We start from the raw sequence: 25,277 nt of genomic DNA, 5'->3' as shown, positions 1-25,277 counted from the left end.
AGAAAAATATCTTCTCTGAAAAATGAAGTCATTCAGAAAACATGCAGGACAAAGAGAGTAACTTTAACCTCTGGAATACAAAATGCATATATTTGAGAATAATGATATATAATTGAGCACACAGAAAGAAACAATGCTTGGAGTAGCATTTAAAGCAAGCAACCATTATCTTGCAGAAAATAGAGACACATACTAGGTGAGAGTGTGTATACTCCTAGACTTGTGAAAAAGGCACTATTGGACTCTCCTTCCCAGCAACTCCTCCCAGTTAAATACATCTGTAAAAATGAACCCAGGTGAAGTCAGCAAAGAAACCATTCAACCAACACACACAATAGTAAGAAATAATATAGTTGTTGTTTATAGCCACTATGTTTTAGGCTCCTTTGTTTAATAGCAATTGAAAGGCAATGCACTGACTAAGCCAGGCATGGAGTGAGAATAATATAATCTATGGAGACTTATCCTTTAATAAATCTATGTTGGCCACCTATATTCACTGTGATAATCATTGATTACATGACAACACAGGCTAGAGAGAGTTCCTGCCCCCATAGAACTACCATATAAACCAGCGATTCCACTTTTGGGTATACATCTAAAGAAAACAAAAACAACATGTTGAAGAGATATCTGCACCCCCCTGTGCCTTATAAGATTATTTATAATAGCCAAGACATGAAAATAACCTAAGTGTCCACTGATGGATGAATGGGTAGAGAAGTTGTGGTATATTCAGTAGAATATCATTCAGCCATAAAAGAGAAGGAAATTCTGCCAATCACAACAACACGGATGGACCTTGAGGGCATTATGCTAAGTGAAATAAGTCAGAGAGAGAAAGACAAATACTGTATGATCTCATATGTGAAATCTAAAACAAACAAAACAACTCATAGAAAAAGAGATCAAATTTCAGATTTGAGATATCAGAGGCAGAGGATGGGGGGCGTTAATGAAAGTAATAAAAGATGCAAACTTTCAGTTATAAGGTAAGTACTGGCGATGTAATGTACAACATGATGAATTATAGTTAACACTGCTGTATGGTAAATTTATGAGCTATTAAGACAGTGGACCTTAAGAGTTCTCATCACAAAGAAAACCATTCTTCCCCCTTTTTGGTATGTATATGAGATGATGGATATTAACTAAACTTATTGTGGTAATCATTTCACAATATATGTAAGTCATTATACTGTACACTTGAAACCTATACAGTGATGTATATCAATTATTTCTCAATAAAACTGGGGAAAGAAAAGAGCTGAACAAAATTTAATTGCCAATGAAGAAGAGTCTTGGAGTTAGTTCCCTTCCCTTCCTCGTCTCACATTCACAGCATTATCATGATTATATTTTTGACAGATGGCCAATGAAGATACTTTGTGTCCCAGATAGGGGTAAAATTTCTTCACTAATATTGGTAGAGTGGATTTATTTTCTCCCTTCCACGCTGAGAGGGCAGAGAGTAAACTTTAGGTGAGGGAGACAAATGGCCATCTGGATGTTTCCAAAGTACTTCTGAGTGGACAAAACATCCAGCTTGTTTCCAATTGATCTTTTCATATTCAAGGGCTTTAAATTGGTAGATTTTGAGTTCCTCAATTAGGGAGTCAGTGAGTAAGTAGAGTAGATTCAAGATCCTGTCTGATTGTGATGAGACTCAAACAGATTTATGTGCTCCCAGCTTAGCATATTTGTCAGAGGCTGAATTTCCTTTTACTTTGGGAGTGTCTACCTTAAGTATAGCTACCTCCTTTGAAAATTAAAAAAAAAAAAAAAAAGTTTCTAAAAAGACAGATTCCTGTGGGGAGAAGAGAAGCCTGACCAAAATTTAGTGAATATAAGGCAAAGGGTAAAAAAAATGGCCAGTAGTGAACACTTAGAGTTCTTTGAGTCAAGGGGACCAAGGGTACACTGACTAGTAATTTCTTTATGTTTAAAAAAAAGGCTCAGGGAAAGAGGGTGAAAGGTGTGACTCACCCAAATATGGTTTGTCCAAATTAGTGACTTTAATTGAATCAAGATGGGAGAGCAGGTGAGAGTCAAGAACCACAGCAATCTAAGAAGCAGGCTGGAAGGGAATGGTGATTATTTATCATAACTTTACATGTAATGTCCATCCTGACCTCATTTTAGCTATCAAAATTCCCATTTAGAATTCAAACTCAATCCATATTTCATTTCATCTGAAAACCATTCTTTCTATCCAAGTTTTACCTATTTTTTTCTTTCGTAGAACATCTGTAACTCTGAATAACTCCATCAAAGCACTTAAAAAATACATTGTATTAACTGGTTTAGATCTTTTTTTATTTCTCTTAGTAGACTGGGTATCTTGGAATCACAAACCACTTATTTTCTCAGCTTTATCCTAGGGGCTGACACCTTGACATTCAATATATGTCAGGTTTTATTGTTATTATTGACAACCTTTACACTGTTGTCTTCACAAAGTTCTGAGGAAAACATATTTTTATCGAGAAATATCTGTACAGGGAGCACTACCTACATTGTAGTTTCTCAAATTTATCATTAAACAAGAAATACACCTTCAGGCATGTGACTTTAACAAGAAAGATTTCCATCTGTTTTTTTTTTAATATATTAAAAATCCATTTAGGTGATTATGTTATACTTTCTACTACTATCAAACTGAACACAGGGGAGTAATCTAGGGATTATTTTTGTCACTAAAAATCAAAGACTCTCTTTTGCAGAAATAACACATGCCCTGCTCTAGTCTAGCCTGATGACCCTTATGGATGCTTGGTTATTTGTAGATGGATGTAGAAGGGTACAGGTGTATGCTGGTTTCAGCAGTTCTAGTATGGTCATTCCTTACCTAAGACTTTCTTCCTTAACAGAGAATTACAACCATTCTGGATCCTCTGCCTGTGATTCTACCAATGAACACCAGGCTGAGCACAAAATACAACTGCAATGAGTAGTTTGAACTGTATAAATGATTGCAACTTCATTACTTATACCTAAGAGAGTTAAGTCTATTCCCAAGTACTTATATTTCACATAGGGCACAATTTACTATAACTGGTGCTTTTACTGTATTAAAACCTAGAGATTTCTCTAGTATTTTACACATTTTTCCTTTTATCCTTATATATTATGCCTAAATCACAAGGATATCAATAATTATTAACAAATATTATTAACTTCAGGTAAAAATAAGATGAAATCCCTTATTCCACATTGCATAAATGTACAATGTGGGACCATGTATTTAAATGTTATTTTCCTGTTAGCCTATTTCTGTGAGTTTTGCTTTTCTAAGCTTTTTTTTCCTACCTATTCTTCCTCAAAGGAGCACTTTGAAAATTAGTTGTACTTCTGTAAATATGATTTAAGTTCCTTAGGGGAGAAAGCATTCAGAAAATGGAATATGTGATATATTTATTCAGTAAATTGTTATATCAAATCATAAGCCAGAGAGCTGTTTATTGAGTTTGCAAAGCGCAGGAACCATAAATGTATCATCTTAAAATAAAGTCTTATAAAAACTACTTAAGAGAAAACCATCTGCCATCAATATTACCTTTACAAAAGCTCTATTTTATACTACCTTTACCACCTAGTGTCCATTTATATTTGCAATTCCAATTACATAGTTTGGATTAAACTGATTATATTTTAATTTTGGTATATTAGTTATTTTCCCTAAGAATGGTATATAGTGATATTCCTTTCCTTTCATAATTACTACAACTTTCTCTAGCTTTATAAATATTTCCAACATATGCTGCCTAGAGAGCTTTCTTCCTCAAACTGAAATTGTAAAAGAAATTTAAGTATTCGTTGTAGTACTATAAAAGTTATTAGATTATTATGAGCAAACCACAGGCACAAGAATATCTCCATATATAAAAATCATGAAATCAGAATGAATGTATCAATAAAACTCGATAAAGCTGGTCAATTAACAGTCTTATGTCAGCCAAACAAAAGACCTCAGAATAAAGTAGCTTGGAGTCTGAACGATAGCCAGAATAACTCAGGGAGTGGAAAATGGACCCTGAAAGGGTAGTGTAATTACTGGAAGAGTTGTGTAATTACTTGGTTAATTAATTAAAAGCTGTGGAGTAATGGATTCTATCCCTCCTCTCAGAACTGCCAGGACCCAGTGTTTTCTAAGGGGCTAAAGCTACATGCCACTTCCTAAAGGGTCAGTTTTGAAATGGGAGAAGTAGTACAATGTCCCAGGTAACTTAAAACACTGTCAAAGCAAATAATCTTCACACCCAAAATATTATTTCACTAATGGTAAACTTGTTTTGCCATACATATAGCAACAGATATCAATTAGCTTCTCAAAGGAATCTATATTTATCCTCAGGGAACAGAGATTATCATCTGTGGATAACCAAACACAAGTTACCAATAATAGTCAAACTAGATGGTTATTTATGAATGTGAATAACCAATGTAGCAAGAAAACATATATAAATATATAAAATGCAAATGTACATATTTTTATCTGATTGGCTAAATGACTATCAAATTATCTGCTTAAATATAAAAAATGTATTTTTAAAAATTTAAATATAAAAATTTAATTTTTAAATATAAAAATATAATCATATTTTTAAATTACTTTTGCCTCCTTTCGTGAGGAAGCAAATGTGTCAATGATCTAATTCTGATTTAAAAATAAATCTCATAACTGCTTGAACTTTTCAGAAAAGAGATTTCAGTTTAATTTTACTAACTATATTATTAAGGCAACCAACATAAATTATAAACTTACTATAGCTTAAAAATTACCCATAAAACAAAGATATAATCTTTATATTCTGAGTGCATCTCAAGACTGCTGTTAGAAATAACTTCTGTAAGAACTGCTCTATGAGGCTGAATAGCATGTACCTTTCTGCAGCTGTATGAGGAAAAGGAACTATTTCTTCTTTTTATCATGTGGGTTATCTTTTACAAGGACATAAAGAAACCTCAAAATTCTGGCATTCCATGAGTTAGCAATGAGAGTCAAACAAAATATGACTAACAAACTCAAAAACTAACATAAGAAATGAAGCAGAATCGGCCTATGAGCAAATGGAGTATAGAAAACGGGATGTTTTACACACAGAGCCTTTGAAAGCCTTTGCTAAAAACTTAAATAGGCAGATGGTACTCTTATGAGGATTAATTTTAAGCTTCAACCTAGTCACTGAATATTCAAATGGAGACTTTTAAAACTAAGTTTGATAGTAGAAAATGGAGAAAGCTTAGTTTCTCTACATAATATTTGGGCACAGCTCTTTTAGGGGATGTCTTTGCTTTTATTTCTGACGGAGTGGTGTTAGAAATCGCAGATAGGGAAAAGTCGGAGAAGAAAAGCGGTAACGTCAGAAAGCTGAGAAATCTGATAGGAAGTTTGAACCTGATGGGAGGAACTGCCGAAAGAATTTCTAAAAACTAGGATACTTAATAGTAAGATTCAGTTGTTTATTGCCTAAAGATCCTTCTGAAGGTGAAGGGTGTGGCCGTCATGAAGCCCAGGTTTCAAATCCCAGCTCTGCTACTTAGCTACATGACCCAGGGAAAGCCACTTAACCTCTCTCTGCTCAATTCTATTGTCTATAAGATGATAATATCGGGACCTAATTCATAGAATTGTTGTGAGGACTCATTGACCTAATACATTTAAAAATCTTAGACAAGCACCTCTAAACATTTGGAAGATATGCATACAGCTTTGAATTCCATAAATTCTTAGTGCTGAGCTTGCAGAGCAAGTACTTAATTGATTGGGGGATACTCTGTAGTAGGGATGTGGTAAACAGACTGCCTTCTAATCCTCCTCTTGGCCTTAGTGCCAGGAAGAAAGGATTTCAGCCTCTGGCTAATTCTGAAGCCTTGTATGTTTAGTGGCTCTTGCTCTTAGATTCAAATACATACCTTTTATCTCTACACTAAACTCTTCTTGAGCTAGCTTGTTTATGGCCTTAATTACTATTTATCATGTGTTAATGTGAGCCATCTGATATACAGATAAAGACAATGTGTGATCATTTTTTTCTTTATATTAAAGGATACTTCAACAGGAATATGAGAAAGTGTAAAATTTTGCAATACAGATGCTTCCAAGTGTTGCTTTTCTGTTGATTTCTGTTTATATATAGAAGCACAATCCATCAGCTGTTTTGTATTGATTGCTCAGTTTTCTGCTGACAATGTCTGTGACGGAGCTGAAATGGCTAAGCTAATACACACAGTAGAAACACATGATACATATCTAAAAATGTGGTGTTTTTTTTTTAAAGTGTTTTAAAGATTTAGCTTCAGTTCTGTCTATTCCTCACTTAACTTGACAAAGAGGCGAGGGGTGCTGAGTAAAAAGTTGATAGTAAAAATAATAAAAACAACAACATTGATTTTGCTTTTGGCATCAAAACATTAAGTTTCATGATACCCAAACTCTAAGAAAACCAATGTACATTACATCACTATCCAACACCTAACTTGAAAATAATTCTATGTACTTAATATCCTAAGGACTCTTAAAAAAATAAGTGCAAAAGTTACTCTATACAGTGTTGATTTTCATGTTTTGGAGAATTTGTGTGTATCTAGCTATAGTGAATATATATACAAACACACACACACACACACAAGGGTGAGTCAAACATTACCTGCACTCCGGTTATATTAAAACGTCTATTGGCTGCACTGTCTTATCAGCACTCTCCGTTCAAGGCTACTGTCTGCCCAGTCACTGCTGTGCAGGTGTGTGAACATGTTACATCAGTTCATTTGTAACTGCAGTGTGAGCAAAAATAAATGCCCCACTTTTGATTTGCACGAAAGAAGAGCAGCGTGCAGTGATTCGTTTTTTGTGGACTGAGGGTTAACTTGATGCCGTTATTTATTGTAGACTGTGTGCGTAGTATTGAGAAAGTGTTTTGTCTCAAAGAAGTGTGTATGAATGGATAGAGAAGTTCAAGGAAGGTCACATAAGTGTTAGCCATGTAGAAGGAGCCGGATTCACTTCTAATCAAGAAGTGAGGAAGGCAGTGCATTCGTGGCTTGCAGCTCAGCCTAAAACATTTTTTAATGAGGGAGTACGAAATTTGTTGACAGATGGACAAAGTATATTGAAAAGAAAGACTATGTCGAAAAATTATGTATTTGTCTTTTCTAAAAGTTAATTAAAATAAATTCTACAGCCAGAGTGCAGATAATTTTTTATTCACCCTCGTGTGTGTGCGCGAGCGCGCATGCATATTGAGACATTTGGGATAAAAAGGAAACTGATGACTTTGGAACAAAAAGTTAAATACAATGTACTAGCAGAATATCTACACATATACAAGAATTCAATCTCACAGTTCAAAGTTTTGCATAACATTTCAGGGATTCAGAGATGCACTTCCGCCCTCAGCCTTTCCATAGAACACCTTGGAATAACCTCCATAGTGTTAAATATCCTGCATCCAAATCCAAATAAACTAGAAAATTATTTACCTGTGGGTAACATGCAACCTGACAAACCCTTGATCTGTTGCTATGTTACTTCTAAGTACTGAATATAATGCTGTAAACATTGTCCTATAAAAATTATGGGATCCAAACAGGGCAAATACCTGAATTAAGACTACTTCAAATGGAAGTAAATTGAGGGATTACAGGCTCAAAGCCAAAAGAGACACAACTGTTGCTGCTTTCATTATATAGAGTTGAATTGACGGTCTAGTTTTATCTCAGAATATAACTAGAATCATGTTAGCCTGGAAAATATGTAAAGGATATTTGACCAAATGCCTGAAATAATAAAACAAAATATCTGCTGGGTATCAAATTTTGGCCAACATAACTAACGTATTTACCATCCAAGGTAAAGTGAAGGTAATGTGTGCCTATGTAAATTAGGGTTTTCCTTCACAGAACTATGTATTATAAACCACTTAAAAATTGGGACATACAGCTATGCTGGAAAACTGTTTGGCAGTTTCTTGTAAGGTGAAAAGTATATTTGCATAAAATCCAGAAATTGCACTTGTGGTTATTTATCCTAGAGAAATGAAAACTTACGTTCACATAAACACCTATACATAAATATTCATAGAAATTTTGTTAGTAAAGAAACCAAATGGCCTTCAATAGTGACTGGATGAATACACTATGATATAGTGATATAAAGGAATACTACTCAGTAATAAAAAGGAACAAATTATGATTATATGTAACAATTTGGATAGATCTCAAGGGGATTATGCTGAGTAAAAAGACAATCTAAAAGTTTACACATTGTATTACTCCATTTATTTATAAAAAAATTCTTGAGGTACTAAAATTAACAGTGATGGAGAACAAATCCATGGTTGCCAAGGGTTAAGACTGTAGGGAGATCGTGACTTTGGGACAATAACATGAAGGAAGAATTTTGTGACAAAATCTATATCCTGATTGTGGCGATGGTTACATGAATAAATATATGGAATAAAATTTCATTTAACTATAACCTCTCCTCTTAAAAAAATGAGTGCATGTAGAAACTGGTGAAATCTAAATAAGGTTTTTAGTTGAGTTAATAGCAGTGTACTGATGTAAGTTTACTGGTTTCGATAATATACTTTGGTAGTATAAGGTGCTGTCATTGGGGGAAGCTGAATAAAAGGTACAAATGAACTCTGAATAGTTTTTAACTATGAGGATAAACTACTTCAAAATAAAGTATAAGCATTAAGTATGTATGTGTGACAGTCTCTAGGTCCATCTACACCTCTGTCATACAGAGTGAAGTAAGTCAGAAAGAGAAAAACAAATATCATATAATAACACTCATGTGTGGAATCTAGAAAAATGGTACAGATGAAATTATTTGCAAAGCAGAAAGAGAGTCACAGATGTAGAGGATAAATTTATGGTAACCAAGGGGGAAAATATGGGGTGGGACAAATTGGGAGATTGAGACCGACACATATACACTACTATGTATAAAATAGATTACTAATGAGAACCTACTGTATAGCACAGGGAAGTCCACTCAATGATCTGTGGTGACCTAAATGGGAAGGAAATCTAAAAAAGAGTGGATATATGTATATGCATAACTAATTCACTTTGCTGTGCAGCAGGAACTAACACAATATTGTAAAGCCACTCTACTCCAATAAAAAAAAAATGTATGTGCCAAAATTAATTTTAGGATAATTAGTCTGAACTTGTGTCCGGTTCTAATTAGATTTAGTGTCAATCTATCATTGACACTGTTTCTAGTTTATGGCAGTAAAACCAAAGCATAAACATATGACCATTGTGTCCTTTTGTTGTTGTTGCTGTTTTCCATTAAAATGTTGCAAAAGTGGGATGGAAGACCCCCAAATATTGCATAATGGAGGATGTACTACCAAGTTGTTCAGATAATTAAAGATACTTCTTGGGTGTTGGTGGGAATATACTATATCAAATATATTCCAGCATAAAAGGTTTTTTTGGTAAAAATGTTGGTATCATGAAAATATTGATGGGTATGGGAAAGTATTTGTGAATAATTTCTGGAATCATTCTGCTCTATCTCAAATTTTGCAATTGATTGTTGCTTTGATTTTAAATAGCTTTTGATATTATTTCAAGACTTGAAAGACCATACTCTCCAAAATTTTAATCCACTGGGATTATGTATTACAACCCTTTACGGTGTAACAGCAGTTAAAAGGAAAAATTTTGCATAATTTCTTTAAATATAGACAAAGAATAGTGATCCATCTGCAAAAAACGCATACAAAAATAGCCTACTATATGTCATATATTCTTAGATCATTCTCTAATATTTTGCATATATATAATGTGCTTAGTTCTCCAATTAGATTCTAGAGTTTTAAACATAAAGTGTTTTTCCTACTTCTACTGCATCTTTGTTATTCCTTAGCCAAGTTGATGAATGCATTTTTGCTCCATAAGAATTGCTTTCTTGATTACAGGAGCTAGGACTATATTGAATGCTGCTTCTAGAAAACAAATATTTCAAATTATATTTAATCATTTGGTCCAAATATATTGCTTTCTCAGGCTTTTGTCAGCAAAAATAGTTCAGTTTATCAACTCTATGTGTGTATTCAATTGTGAATAACTGCTAAAATTTCTACTTTTTATCATTTTTTTATGAAGTAACTTAATTTTCACCAAATCCTCTATGTACAAATAATCTAGTAACTTCCACTTTATAGAATAAGAAACAAATTCAAACAGGCTACATTATTGTTGAAAGATATTCCTTACTTTTAACCATTACAGCCACTATACACATACTGGACAGGCTAAAATTTAATATATGTTATATGTATTTATACACACAAATACACACAAAATACACATATACCCACGCAAACACACTGACAATACAAAATATTGGCAATGACATAAAGCAATTAAAACTCTAGTATTGTAGCTTGGAATACAAAATGGTACTGAACCCTGTAAATTAGTTGGGCAGTTCCCAGAAAGTTAAACTAACATCTGCAAAATGATGATGTAGAAAACTGATTTCAAGGTATTTATGCAAGAGAAATAAAATGTCATGTTCACCCAAATACTTGTATACAGCTATTCATAGCATCTTCATTCATTTGGGAAATTTGGATTTTATTTATTTGGGAAACAACCCAAATGTTTTTAACTGAGTAAGTAGATTTTAAAAACTGGTACGTTATACGGTGGACTACTACTCAGCATTAAAAAGGAACAAAATGTGGAAACACACAACTTGAATGAATCTCAAGGTGTCACATATATGTGAAATGAAGGAAGTCAGTTTCAAAGCGTTACCTACTCCACAGTTCCAGTGATGTGAAACATGACATGATTGAGCAATTCAACCCCTGGGTGTAGATCCGGAAAAACTAGAATACTAATTCAAAAAGTTATAGGCACCCCAATGTTCATAGCAGTACCACTTACAATAGCCAAGACATGATACAACCCATGTGCCCATCAAAAGACAATTGGATCAAGAAGATATAGTGCATGTGTGTGTGTGTGTGCATGCACGCGCGTGGTGGAATATTACTCAGCCATAAAAAAGAATGAAGTACTGCCATTTGCAGCTATGTCAATGGACCTAAAGAATATTATGCTTAGTGAAATAAGTCATACAAATACTACACAATGTCACTTATATGCAGAATCTAAAAAATAATATAAACGAATGTACATACAAAATAGAAACAGACTCACAGACATAGAAAACAAACTTGGGTTTACTAAAGGAGATAAGGAAGGTGGGAGGGAAACATTAGAGGTATGGACTTAACAAATATAAGCTACTGTATATAAAATAGACAAGCAAAAGGATATACTGTGTAGCTCAGGAAATTATGGTCATTAGCTTGTAATAACCTATAATGGGATATAATTTGCAAAAATACCAAAACACTATGTTGGACACCTGAAACTAACACAATATTGTAACCCAACTATACTTCAATTAAAAAATTATAGTTAAAATTAATATTTCAAATTTATGGAGATATTTTGGTTTGTTTTTTTTTAATTTTTCTCTTCTGTTTCTGTTTCTGTTTCTCTGTTTCTGTTTCTGTTTCTCCCCACCCCTATGAATATGTAACTAATCAAATGGAAACTGAAGAGCTCTACAAACATTTCTAAAATGCAACTATTTTTTAAAAAGCAGTTTAAAAACTAACAAGTTTCCTAAGGTTCTATTATTTTATTCTCTGTGAATGTGATTTTAAATATGGCTATGAATTTTATCGATGTGCAACATTAATGCAAAATATTTATATGAGTTAATTGGATGAAAACACTTGTTAACCTGATTATTAGGCTTCCTGCAGTTAATATAGTATCACACTTGGCCATTGGAATTGACTTAAACATTCAGAAAAATAGTTGTTTTTGATTCTACTGACCTTTCCACTGTGTTTTATCTTTACTCAAATTAAAAGAACATTGTGGAACAAGAAAAAATTACAGGGATGTAGGACTAGCCTTTGACTATTACTACTGTATATCTACAATTGATATTTGTATATAGCAATACCATCAAGTAACTATGGTGGTCACAATAGATGAGTGAAACAGTTTTGTGGCTCAGTTTGCTCACCCATACTATGGGATGCAGAGTGTCAATTACCATTTCATTGCCTACTGTGTGCTGGCTACCTGCTAAGTAGTTTCAGAGTTTGAAAAGGTGGCAGGACAGGGTATGATATGAGCATATGAGTGATCCAAGTGACAGAGACAAGGAGAGTTTGATGCAGGATTCATATATGTACCCAATGTGTCTGCCTTTTAGTCACTTTGTCATCTTAGACAAATCACAGAATCTCTCTAAATGCCAGGCCTTCCCTTAACATGGGGAAATAATAGTAAACCTTAGCTCAAAATGCTGTTAAGAGGATCAGAAACAATTAACAGAAAGCATTGTCAATTATAAATAAATATATATTTTGTCTTTTTAGGAGGGTACTTTGTAGGTAATCCCATTGTTTAAAGATACATGGATACTGCATACATTCAATAGCAATTCTGATTATAATACAATTACAGAGAATACAAAAGAACACAGGAATAGAGAAAAAAGAAACTTTCACTGTTTAAAATTTTCAGTGCAGCTAATCTATGTTAAGTATAAAGTTGTAATTAGTGAGTGCTTATATGAAAATAATTACCATTATAGGGACTTCACTTGAATCTTCAGGATTTGCCAGCTAATTAGCTCATTCCAAAGACAAAATGATAATGTAACAACATCCCTTTCAAAAACTGACCCTCACCACCTAGACAATTAAGTATTGACAAAAAGTATGATCTTCCTACATTCCATTAAATGCCAAGAAAACAAACTGAAGTGAGAAAAATATTTTAGAAATAGTTAGCTAATTTGGACACACCTTTTGATCTTATTCACAAAAACATTTAGTCTGTGTTTTTTCTCTTAAATCCTATGTGGTAATAATTAAAATTTAGTTTCTTATTTTATCTCTCTTAATAATGATTCCAAATTCCCAAGCACACACACTTTTTCAGTTAAAAATATTAATCAAATTAGTTAACAAATTTCATTAGTAGCCAAGTGAAATCAACTAGTATTTAATAAGTACTCATACATAAGTTGCACTAGGTTTCAAAGTGGGTAAATAAAAGAAATAAATTATAGATTCTTGTCTCAAAGTGTGACAAGAATGAGTGTGGGCTATAATCTGAAAATAAACTAAGAAAGTTTTATAAGGGGAAATTACCAAGTCAGTACCTAGAGAATAGATATGCAGAGACTATGCTGAAAACATTAGCAATTGGAGTGAATGGCATAAACATATCTCAAAGGCAAAAACCACAGGATTTACTGAGAATGATGTTAGACTGATTTGACTTTGAGAAAGGCTATGATGGGAGGTGTAATACAATAGGTTGCTTGGGACAAGGTTGTTTAGACTTTGGAATACTAGGTTTAGGTCTTTTAATTTGATGTTTTCCATTTCTCTAAATGGAAAGTCACTTAAACTTTCTGAGGATAAAATTTTTATCAGAGTAATAAGGAAAAAACAGAAACGGAAATGTCAGTTAAATTGGAGGGGTTTTTCTTTTCTTTTTTTTTAATATGGGCAAAAGATAACTAACATTGTAACTACAGTGGTATTAGAAGAAAGGAAAGAATATGCATGTGAGAAATCCTGAAGAAATAGAGTCATTAGGGTTTAAGAAGGGAGGAGTTAAAAGAGAAGACAGAATTAGCTATCTAGATAGAAAAGCTTTGAACTCCAGGCAGCTTTGAGAATTGGAATATTAAGAAGATGAACTCGTCTGAGTGTGCAGGAAGAAGTGTTTTAAAAGCCTGTTGAACTTGAAGAAGCAGAACATTTAAGTGGAAATATCTAAGGAAACACTGCAAATTGGGAAATGCAGACTAAAACTTCAGAAAAGTCAGACTGGAAGGAATGATTTTTAGGGTCCAGCGCATAGAAGAGAGAGCTGAAGCCATGGACCTGAATAAGATCTCTGATGGAAAGCTAGCAGAGAGAATATTCCTCAAGAGAAACCTGAGGAATATCATTATATGTGAGAATTCTGAGAAAAAGCATCAAGGAGCGTTATATATTATGAAACTTAGAGGAAGCAATATTTTTAAAAGAATGAAATGACCAATTTCGTTGCCTTCTACAATGAAGTCAAAGGTAGGACAAAGAGGAGAAAACTGGACTGACAATGGAAAAGTCTCTGTTAAGAGATTACATTCAGAGAAGTAGGGATGAAAACCAGATTAAAAAGAGTTAAGAAATTAGTATTTGATGAGCAACTGGAGGTGGCAAATAATGTACTATGCTTTCTAGAATGTTTATGATTCAAGATTTAATTAATCGGACAATTCTTGAAAGAGTTCTATCTAGCCAGAAAATGGAGTTGTCATTGAAGCCTAGAGTACACAGAGCCAACATTAAGGAGTGTATGCTTTGGCGGCTGGAGGAGAGTCAAGGAGGGGGCACAGAGAGCCCAGGGAGAGCCTGCCTGGTCATCAAGGGCAGGTTAGGTCACTCAGAGGATGCAGCCTGGTAACCAAAATGCTGCTCCCAAAAGTTTAAGTAGGCATTTGCTTGGGGAAATGGAGGTTGATATGGAAAGGGAGGAGCATCTAGTGTCAGGAAGATATCACGGGGGATAGAGACAGAGGATCAAATACTTGGGAAACTGCACATATCAGACTGACAGGTAAGTAAAATATTGTGAGGAGGGTCATTGAGAAGTTATGACAGTGGTGCCAAGTGAGTCTAAAAAGGAAGTCATGACCTTATAAGTATTGCTAAGAATTTATAATTCTCTGTCCAGTAGAAAGAATACTAGGATCCCAAGCAGGGGAATGATATTTATCTCAGTCAATCATAAGATTAGCCAAGCTATTCCCTTAAGCTTATGTAAAAGGAGGAAGGCAGAGAAAATGAACACAGTCAATTGTGAATCATGGGACAACAATTTATGTCCGTTTCTTCTAGTTTTGAAATTTCTGAAGCCTCCAAGGATGGGAATTAGGAAACTGATAAATACCCTGAAGTTTAGGTTTATGTTATAGCCTGCCACTAAGGTAAAAACATATGCCTGGGTGGTCTCTGAAGTGAAAGTAAGAGCAACTGTAAAAATGGTCGGAACGGTTATGCATCATACAAGGGACTTTATTCAGATCTGAGGCGCAAACCAGTATGACTCTGAGCAAGCCAATGGGAACAAAAAACAAGGCTCAACAGAAAGAGCAGCACAGAACACAGTTGCTCAAGTGAACTCTTCCCTGCATTTGAAGGTATTGAATAATTTCTCTGCAGCAGTAGAAAAAAAATACTATAGCTGGAAAATATCATGAATAAAAAATGACTGACTATGGTGCAAAGTAAGCAGTCACTGGGGAATGACTTGCCTATACCACTAGCTTACAAAAATGGACAAAACAAAATTAAGCTTACACTCACTTGTTTCATTTATTAGTGCTTTCTGAAAAAGCACTTTAAATCTTGATGTATATCAAGAATAAATACATCAATGTAACTGCACTATACATTTTATTGAATCCTAGATGATGTACCAACACCCATAATTTTCAAGAATTACCACCCAGAGGGAAAAATCATCAGTTGTGAAATTAAACACTTTTAAAAATTACTGTGGGCTGGTTATTAGGGACAAACTTTCCTAAAATGAATGATCACATTTCAAATTCGTGACCCAAAACTGTTGCTCTTCTTAGCTGTGAGATTGGCACCCACCAGCACGGTGTGTGTTAGGAGAAAGATGCTTTTTTTAAGATCTGTTAATTTAACTTATGTAAATTAATTGGCTGAAACACAAAGTAAGAGTGTAGAATTTTACCATTTGGATGGCTTTATTAACTGAAAAGTCAGGTGTTGAAATACATTTAAAGCTCTGTTATTCTGTTTTCTGCTGGTGTGATGTGGGCAGATTCTTACTTGTTAATTATATTGTGCATAAAATAGGAGAAAAACTAAATTGAAAGAAATAAAATATTCTATATAAGTACTTCTTGGCATGGACGCTTATGCCCACAAAGAAAGAAGGTACTTGCTGTCACAGAACCAGCTTTGTCCTAATCACAACCCCCACGGTTACAAAGGATTATGACAGAATTACTTCCTTTTTCAAATACTGCCTTCTACTGTAATAAAATATCTTATTACACTACCATCAGCATTCATCATTATGCAACAGATACTTAAAGATAGCTACCCAGAAACTCTCTAGAAAATTATAGCAAACCTTGACTCTTGTCATTTCAGAAAGTCAACTTTCCAAAATAAAGTACTGACACCACTTAATGAACAATTCAGAACTGCTGACTTTTCAGACTATACATGGTCGCAAATTCCAGCTTTAGAACTATTTTTACTCCCTTTACCCAACTGTTATAACATTAAAAGACTGAATTTCAACTCACCAGTTACTCCTAAAATTTATAATGATGTTTACTTATGAGAAACTGTGATTTCACAATATTTCATAGACCTGATTCCTCAGACATATTAGACATACAGCAATGTACATCTCTTTTAAAAACATTATCAACCTGCATCTTTTCTACATATTTTAAACACCAAATGATACTTTTAAAATTCCTATTCTGAGTTAGATTTAGCATACCAAATCTTGAATAATTTATAAATATATATATATATATACGTATGTGTAAACAGTTATCAAACTAGAGATATCTTTTTATACCTATTTCCAGATTCTAGTGTTCTTGAGAATCTTTCAAATATGTGCAAAAATGGATATAACGTTTGCTTGAAAATATAGTTTATTGAAAGGTTAAATGAGGATAATAATTCTAATCTCACATTTCAGCAACTGGAAAAATATGAGATGATATTCATGAAGTAAATAATAAACAATTATGATTGTTTTAAAAAAATGAGGATGAGAAAAACATAGAATCACTACAAGGTGGAGGACATACTCTGATTTAAATTGCTATGAGGATTCTTTAGAAAATATTTAAGAATTAAAAGAAACCAATTCAATGGAAATATAACAAATTGCCATTTAGAAATTAAGTGAACAAGCAATGGCCAGCGACCAGTTCACAGCTGAGCTTTTGCTGTTGAGCATTAGCGACTCAGCTCACAGGTTTTCAACAAGGCAGGCCGTTCAGTGCATGCCTGAAATAGAGGACAGGCACAATCCAGACAAACAAGACATCCATCATGTTTTCAATACCCAGAGACTGTGCTTTAAGTTACCTCTGTCTCAAACTGAAACGATAAAAGGCTTAACTGTCCTAGGAGAAAGTATTGCTGCATGTGGCTATGGTTCAGGGAAAAGTCTTCACTTGCTGGAGGTACTGGGAAAATGCTTGTAGCTCATGCAGATTGGGGATGAGGAAAAGGCAGGATGTCTTAAAAATGGAAACAGTAGAAAAGAGTTTAGGATGATGTGTTGGAAAATAAAGAGAGGTTGTGTTTTGATTAAAACTATGAACTCTGCACACAAAAAGCAGCTTGTGGGACCCTGCAAATGAGCCCAAGCACCCCTGTGTCTGGCAACCCTGACCTACTAACACTGTCTGTCCATCAAAACCAGCTTTATGAGAAAGGGGATTAGTTAGTAGCCAATAAAGTGGAATATGAAGGGTGATTTCCCTGAGATTTATTTCATGTGCCATGTTAACATATCAGAAAGCTCCATAGATGGGAGTAGCATTGTGAGTTCAGGATTATTAACCAAGTTGTATTCTAACTTACATGTCTTCATGTTCCTATGTTATTTAATCCTTATCTCCCATATCCATTTTAGAGGTCAAGAAATTTTATACAAAAGTTTATTTATAAGTAAATAGTGTCAGACATGTATAAGACTTTGGAAAAAACTGAGTAAAAGAAACATGGGCCTATTTTGTTACAGTTTAATAATCACAACAGATATTTATTAATCCAACAAATACAGAATAATACGATTAGATGTTTCTTTGAAGCAATACATAGGGAGTTATGAAGGCTAAAGCAAAGGCATCTGATCTAGTTTCAGGACACATGGCATTTAAGTGGAGAAATGATACATGAGTCAGAGTTAAATTGATAAAGGGATGAAGTGGGGTGAAATTCTCAGTGGAGGGATTAGCAGGCCAAATAGACTGAGCATGGTGGACATGCTGAGTACAATCTAGTGCAGGTAGTACAGGTGTAAAGAGAAGAATATTGCAGATGAGCCTGAGACATCCCACAGGGTCTTATAGGTCAAGGCTAAGACTTAGAGCTTTAACCTAATAACTGACAAATTATTTTAAATGGGAAAGTAAGATGACTAGCTATAGCTGCCTTTATGAAGATCATTGTGGATGCAGAAGTAAATGGACTGAATAAGGAGGGCTGAGGTTGAGAAGGGATCACCTATAATTTTGTCAGTAAGAATGTTTAGGAGATTGTTATAGTAGAGTGACAATCTTGGCTAACCATACCCTTTTCTTCATTTCTCCAAGCTCAGAACACTGAATGACCCAGGCCTCGGTAGCCTCTTTTCTTCTTTATATATGCTTACTAACTAGGTGCACTCATATCTCATGATGCACTCTTGTTCTCATGGTTTAAAAATCATAGATGAGAGTATCAGCAGTATTTCATCTTGTGGAACTGAAAACCACAGCCACAGAAAGACAGAGAAAATGAAAAAGCAGAGGACTTTGTACCAGATGAAGGCACAGGATAAAAACCCCAGAAAAACAACTAAATGAAGAGGAGATAGGCACCCTTACAGAACAAGAATTCAGAATAATGATGGTGAAGATGATCCAGGACTTTGAAAAAAGACTGGATGCAAAGATGGAAAAGTTTACCAAAGACCTAGAAGAATTAAAGAGCAAACAAACAGAGATATGCAACACAATAACGGAAATGAAAAATACACCAGAAGGAATCAATAGCAGATTAACCAAAGCAGAAGGGTGAATAAGTGACCTGGAAGACAGAATGGTGATCATCACTGATGCAGAAAAGAATAAGGAAAAAAGAATGAAAAGAACTGAAGACAGTCTAAGAGACCTCTGGGACAATGTTAAACACACCAACATTCGCATTATAGGGGTCCCAGAAGGAGAAGAGAGAGAGAAAGGACCCGAGAAAATATTGGAAGAGATTATAGTTGAAAACTTCCCTAACATGGGAAAGGAAATAGCTACCTAAGTGCAGGAAGCACAGAGAGTCCCAGGCAGGATAAACCCAAGGAAAAACATGCCAAGACATATAGCAGTCAAACTGACAAAAATGAAAGACAGAGAAATGTTATTAAAAGCAACAAGGGAAAAATGACAAATAACATACAAGGGAACTCCCATAAGGTTAACAGCTGATTTCTCAGCAGAAACTCTGCAAGCCAGAAGGGAGTGGCATGATATATTTCAAGTGATGAAAGGGAAGAACCTACAACCAAGAATACTCTACCCAGCAAAGATCTCACTCAGATTTGATGGAGAAATCAAACGCTTTACAGACAAGCAACAGCTAAGAGAATTCAGCACCACCAAACCAGCCCTGCAACAAATGCAAAAGGAACTTCTCTAAGCAGGAAACTTAAGAGAAGAAAAGGACCTACAAAAACAAAAACAAAACAATTAAGAAAATGGTAATAGGAACATACATATCAATAATTACCTCGAATGTAAATGGATGAAATGCACCAACCAAAAGACACAGACTGGCTGAATGGATACAAAAACAAGACCCATATATATGCTGTCTATAAGAAACCCACTTTAGACCTAGGGACACATACAGACAGAAAGTGAGGGGATGGAAAAAGATATTCCATGCAAATGAAAACCAAAAGAAAGCTGGAGTAGCAATAGTCACATGAGATAAAATAGACTTTAAAATAAAAAGTGTTACAAGAGACAAGAAAGGACATTACATAAAGATCAAGGAATCAATCCAAGAAGAGGAGATAACAATTATAAATATATATGCACCCAATATAGGAGCACCTCAATATACAAGGCAAATGCAAACAACTATGAAAGAGTAAATGCAAGGCAGAAATAGAGACACAGATGTAGAGAACAAGCACATGGACACCAAGTGGGGAAAGCAGGGAGGATTGTGGGGGGGATGAATTGGGAGATTGGGATACCAAATTGTACATTCTAAATATATGCTGTTTATTGTCTGTTAACTGTATCTCAGTAAAAGTTCTTAAAAAAAAAAGAAAAATCATAGATCACAGTATCTCCCAAATTCACATCTAGTCAATCTGCAAATCATATTCCCAATAAATACACAATCCAACCTTGTTTTGCCATCTCCTTTCTTAACACCATGGTCCAAGGCATTAATTCCTCTCAGAACAGTTTGATAGCATTTAATCTCAATTTTTTGACACTACACCACTACAGTGTATCTCAACAACAACAAAAACAAAAACAACCTAGTGAGAGAGTAGCATTGACACATATACACTGTCAAATGTAAAACAGCTAGCTAGTGGGAATCTGCTGCATACACAGGGAGATAAGCTAGGTCCTTTGTGATGACCTAGAGGGGTGGGATAGGGAGGGTGGGAGGGAGGCTCAAGAGGGAGGGGCTATGGAAATATATGTATACATATAGCTGATTCACTTTGTTGTACAGCAGAAACTAGCACAACATTGTAAAGCAATTACACTCCAATAAAGATGCATTAAAAAATTAAATTAAAAAAAAACCAAACAGAAACAAGTCATCTTATACTTTTTCTCATCTCAAAAACCTCCCAGTACCTTTGAAATACATTCCTAATAAAATCCAATATCCCTACTGTGGCACATTCTGTTTTCCATAAGTGGCTCAAATATTTACCATTCCACATGATCTTCTGGATCTTGCCATTTGTCCACTAAGAAACTAAATCTATGTCCCTACCCCCTTGACTCCGGATGGCTCAATGACTGGTTTGACCAAGAGAATATGGCAGAAATGATGCTGTGCTAGTTCTAGAAATAGCCCTTACCTACCGTGGCAGCTTCTTCTCCCTGCTTCTTGGAATGCTTGATTTTAAAACTCTTGTTCTTGAAACACTCCCTTTAAACCTAGGCCCCATCTTACAGTTAGTTCAGGACACATGAATAAGCCACACATAATAATGCTCTTTGTTTGAAATCCCTAGATAAGCATCTAACCAATAGCTAACACCAGCCCAGCCAAGTGACATCTACATACAGTACAGTTGAACCTTTGAATGAATACAGGCCCACCTGACATCTGAGTAGACCCACTAAGAAACTATGAGCAGGAATACCACCTCCTAAAAATGGTGATGTAGGAGAATCCAGCTCCCCTGTCAACCCACAAAGATCAATGATTGGACAGCTACCCATGAACAAAAACTCCAGGCAACCTCCAGAGTTCACTTAGCAAGTTTTAGCACAGAAGCGAAAGAAGGCAACTTCATTTTACCTGCATCCTTCCATCCCCCAAGCCATCATTGTTCAATGCCAATAAGGAACTGCCCAACTTGAAAGATTTTTCTCTCACCAGGAAAAGAAGTGGTGGGTAAGCGATCAACCTCTCCAGCCTCACATGCAGGGCACTATATGAAGGTCCAGCTTCAGTTTCACTCCACTCAGAGCAACAAAGCTGAGACATTTTGAGCCAGCTAGGAACAAGGAAGAAAAGCAAAGGCTGTTAGCTGACATGCAGTGGGAGCTGTATAGTTCACAAAGACCTTGCAGAGAAACTCAGCAAATTTTGCCTCTGAGGAAGTCAATGGCCAGCAAAGCCTCATGGTCCCACTGCAAAACATACCACCTTTTGCACTACAGTTATTTGCATTTGCTGGTATCAGTTACCCAACTAACTACAGCCATCCAAGTTTTCTACAGCTGTGCAAGTATAAGATGCCAGCTGAGTTCCTTCCCATACCATTACCCCTCTAAGTTGGAAGCCACTTTTGTGGCCAGTTCAGACTTCTGTAACTGCGTGAGTACAAGATACTAGCCTAGCCATCCCACCCTCTGAGTGACCCCTACACTACCATGTCTGTGCTTGGGTCTAGCCCCTCCAGCTATGCACCCACATACCACCAGCCTGATACCTGTCATCAGTCTCCACTGTAGTGTGCACACACAGGGGAGTGGGTGTAGCCACAGAAGCACATGCATCCTAACTGTGAGCCTACAATTGGCACTGGTCCTCGATCACTATGAGTATGTCTAAAACTAGCCCATGCTACTACATAGGCACTTGCAGCTGGCCTCCACAGCTCAATGTGTGCACAACACTTGCTTCAGCTACTGTTGTTGCCTGACTTGGTCCCTTGTTACTGGACATGGAGGTGCCACTTAGAATCACAACTGCCCTTACAGTTATTGTGGATCCTCTGTAGTGCTGGGAAAGAACCCCCTAGTTGTTAATACTGCAAACCACAGTGGCCAGGGCTGAAGAAATATCATGACCCCCTGAACTCACTGCTGCCATACATTTCTACACATGGCATTCTGCACCACTAGACCCAGGATCACAACATCATTTAGCATGCTCCCAACCATAGGTAAAAGACTACCCTTACTAAAGTCAGTACATAAAGTCTGGAAAAGGTGAATGTTTCTTCAAATGCACAGATGCCTATGCAAGTCTACAGGGACACAAAAGAATCAGGGAAATATGTCTCCACCAAAGTAATATAGTAAACCTCCATGAACTGGCCTCAAAGAAAAGTAGGTTCAGAAATTGCCTAAAAAAGGATTCAAAATAATTGATATGCAGATGGTCAGAGAGCAATAAGAGAACACACACAAACAACTTAATATTGGAAAAACAATACAAGAACAAATTGAGAAGTTCAGCAAACAGGTAGAAAACAAAAAAGAACCAAACAGAAATTTTGGAGCTAAGGATATAATGAGTGAACTGAAGAATTCAACAGGAAACTTGAACAAGAAGAAGAGAGAATTAGTAAGCTTAAAGACAGATCAATTGAAATTATCTAATCAGAGGAGCAAAAAAATAATAATAAAATGCAATGAAGAATGTCTACATACTAATGGAATACTGTAAAAGGAAATTACATATGCATCATTGGAGTCCCAGAAGAAGAGAAGAGAAAGCAGTAGAAAGCCTATTTAAAGAAATAATGGCTGAGGACTTTTCAAATCTGGGGAGAGATCTGGACATACAAGTTCACAAAGCTAATAGGTAATCTCAAAATTTCAATCCAAAAGAATTTTCATCAAAACATATAATAAAACTGTCTAAAACAAAAGACAAAAACATTAAAAGCAGGAAAGAAAAAAAAAGAAAAAAACAAAAACCTCTCTCATAAAAGGTAACCCCCTTAAGGCTACCAGCAAATTACTCAGCAGAGACCTCGCAGGCCAGGAGAGTATGAGATGATACAATCAAAGTGCTAAAACAAAGAAACTACCAACCAAGAATACCTTACCCAACGAAACTGTCTTTCAGAATTGAAGGCAAAATAAAGAATTTCCCTAATTAAAAAAAAAAAAAAAAGTGCTGAGGGAGTTCAACACCACTAAATCTGCCTTACAAGGAATGCCAAGAGGAATTCTTCAAGCTGAATCAAAAGCACACTAATTAATTACATGGAAATATATGAAAATAAACAATACACTGATAAAGGTAAGCATGTAATCAAATTCAAAATAACCCAATACTGTAAAATGGTGGTTTGATAACTAATTAACTTTGGTATGAAGGTTAAAGGACAAAAGTGTAATAAATAAGCTATCTCTTCTACCATTTGTTAATGGATACACAATACAAAAAGAGGTATGGTGACATCAAAAACATCAAAGGGGGAACAGAAGGATAGAGGATCTGAAGGCAATTGAAGTTAAATGGTTATCAGCAAGAAATATAATGAGAACATATATATACACATATACATATACGTTTTATGTAAGCCTCATGGGAACCACAAAGCAAAAATCTACCATAGAGACACCAAAGCTAAAGAGAAAGGAATCAAAGCACACCACTGTGGAAAATCATCAATTTACAAAGGAGTAAAAAGAAGTGGAACTGCAAAACAACTAGAAAGCAATAAGATGGCATTAGTAAGCCCTTATCAATAATTCATATAAATGTTAATAAACTGAATTCTTCAATCAAATGGCAGAGAGTGGCTGAATAGATTAAAAAAAACCAACAATAACAACAACAAAAAACAAGACACAAACTTTGAACTGGGTACAAGAGACGCACTTCAGCTTTAAGGACACACATACCTCAAAGTGAAGGGATGTTAATAGACATTCCATTAAAGTACAAACTAAAAGAGAGAAGGGGTAACTATACTTATATTGAACAAAGTAGACTTTAAGCCAAGAATGGTAACAAGAGACAAAAGTGGTCATTACATAAAAATAAGGAGGTCAATTTATCAAGAAGATAAAACAATCACAGATATATACATACTGAACATGAGAGCAACTACATATAATAAGCAAATACTAACGGATTTGAAAAGAGAAACAGACAAAAATAATAGTAAGGGACTTCAGTACTCTGCTTTCAGAAATAGATAGATCAGCCAGACAGAAAATCAGCAAGGAACTTTGGACTTCAACAATACTTCAAACCAAATACAACCAGTAGACATAGAACAATTCATCCCAAAATAGCATAATACACATTCTTCTCCATTACACATATAACACTCTTCAGTACTGATCACAGGTCATAATCCGATTCCTAGCAAATTTAAGACTGAAAACATGCCAAGTATGTTTTATGACCATCTGACCACAATGATGTAAAATTAGAAGTCACTAACAGGAGAAAGTTGAAAAGTTTACAAATATGTAGAGATTAAACAACAGCTACTGAAGAATCAATGAGTCAAAGAAGAAATAAAAAAGGAAAACAAAAAAATACCTTGAAACACCTACCTTAAGAAACAAGAAAGATAACAAATAACCTCACACCAAAAGGAACTGAAGAAAAAAGAATAAAGGCCAAAGTTTACAGAAGGAAGGATATAATAAAGATCTGAGCACAAATATAGGAAATGGAGGCCAAAAAAACAATAGAAAAGATCAACAAAACAGCTGTTTTTAACAAGATAAAATTGGCAAAACTTCAGCTAGACTAATTCAGAAAAAAATAAAATCAGAAATGAAAGAAGAGATATTACTATAGATACCACAGAAATACAAAGGATCATGGGAGACTATTATAATTATACACCAACAAACTTGATAACCCAGAAGAAATCAATGCATTACTAGAAACGTAAGCCTACCAAGATGAAATCAAGAAGAAAGAGAAAACATGAACAAATGATGTGCAAGGGAATGAATCAGTAATCAAAAAATCTCC

The sequence above is a fragment of the Hippopotamus amphibius genome, chromosome 2 (genome assembly GCF_030028045.1).
Source record: "Hippopotamus amphibius kiboko isolate mHipAmp2 chromosome 2, mHipAmp2.hap2, whole genome shotgun sequence".
Taxonomy (NCBI): Eukaryota; Metazoa; Chordata; class Mammalia; order Artiodactyla; family Hippopotamidae; genus Hippopotamus; species Hippopotamus amphibius.
The sequence above is the reverse complement of the archived record's forward strand: the minus strand, read 5'-3'. Positions refer to the sequence as shown.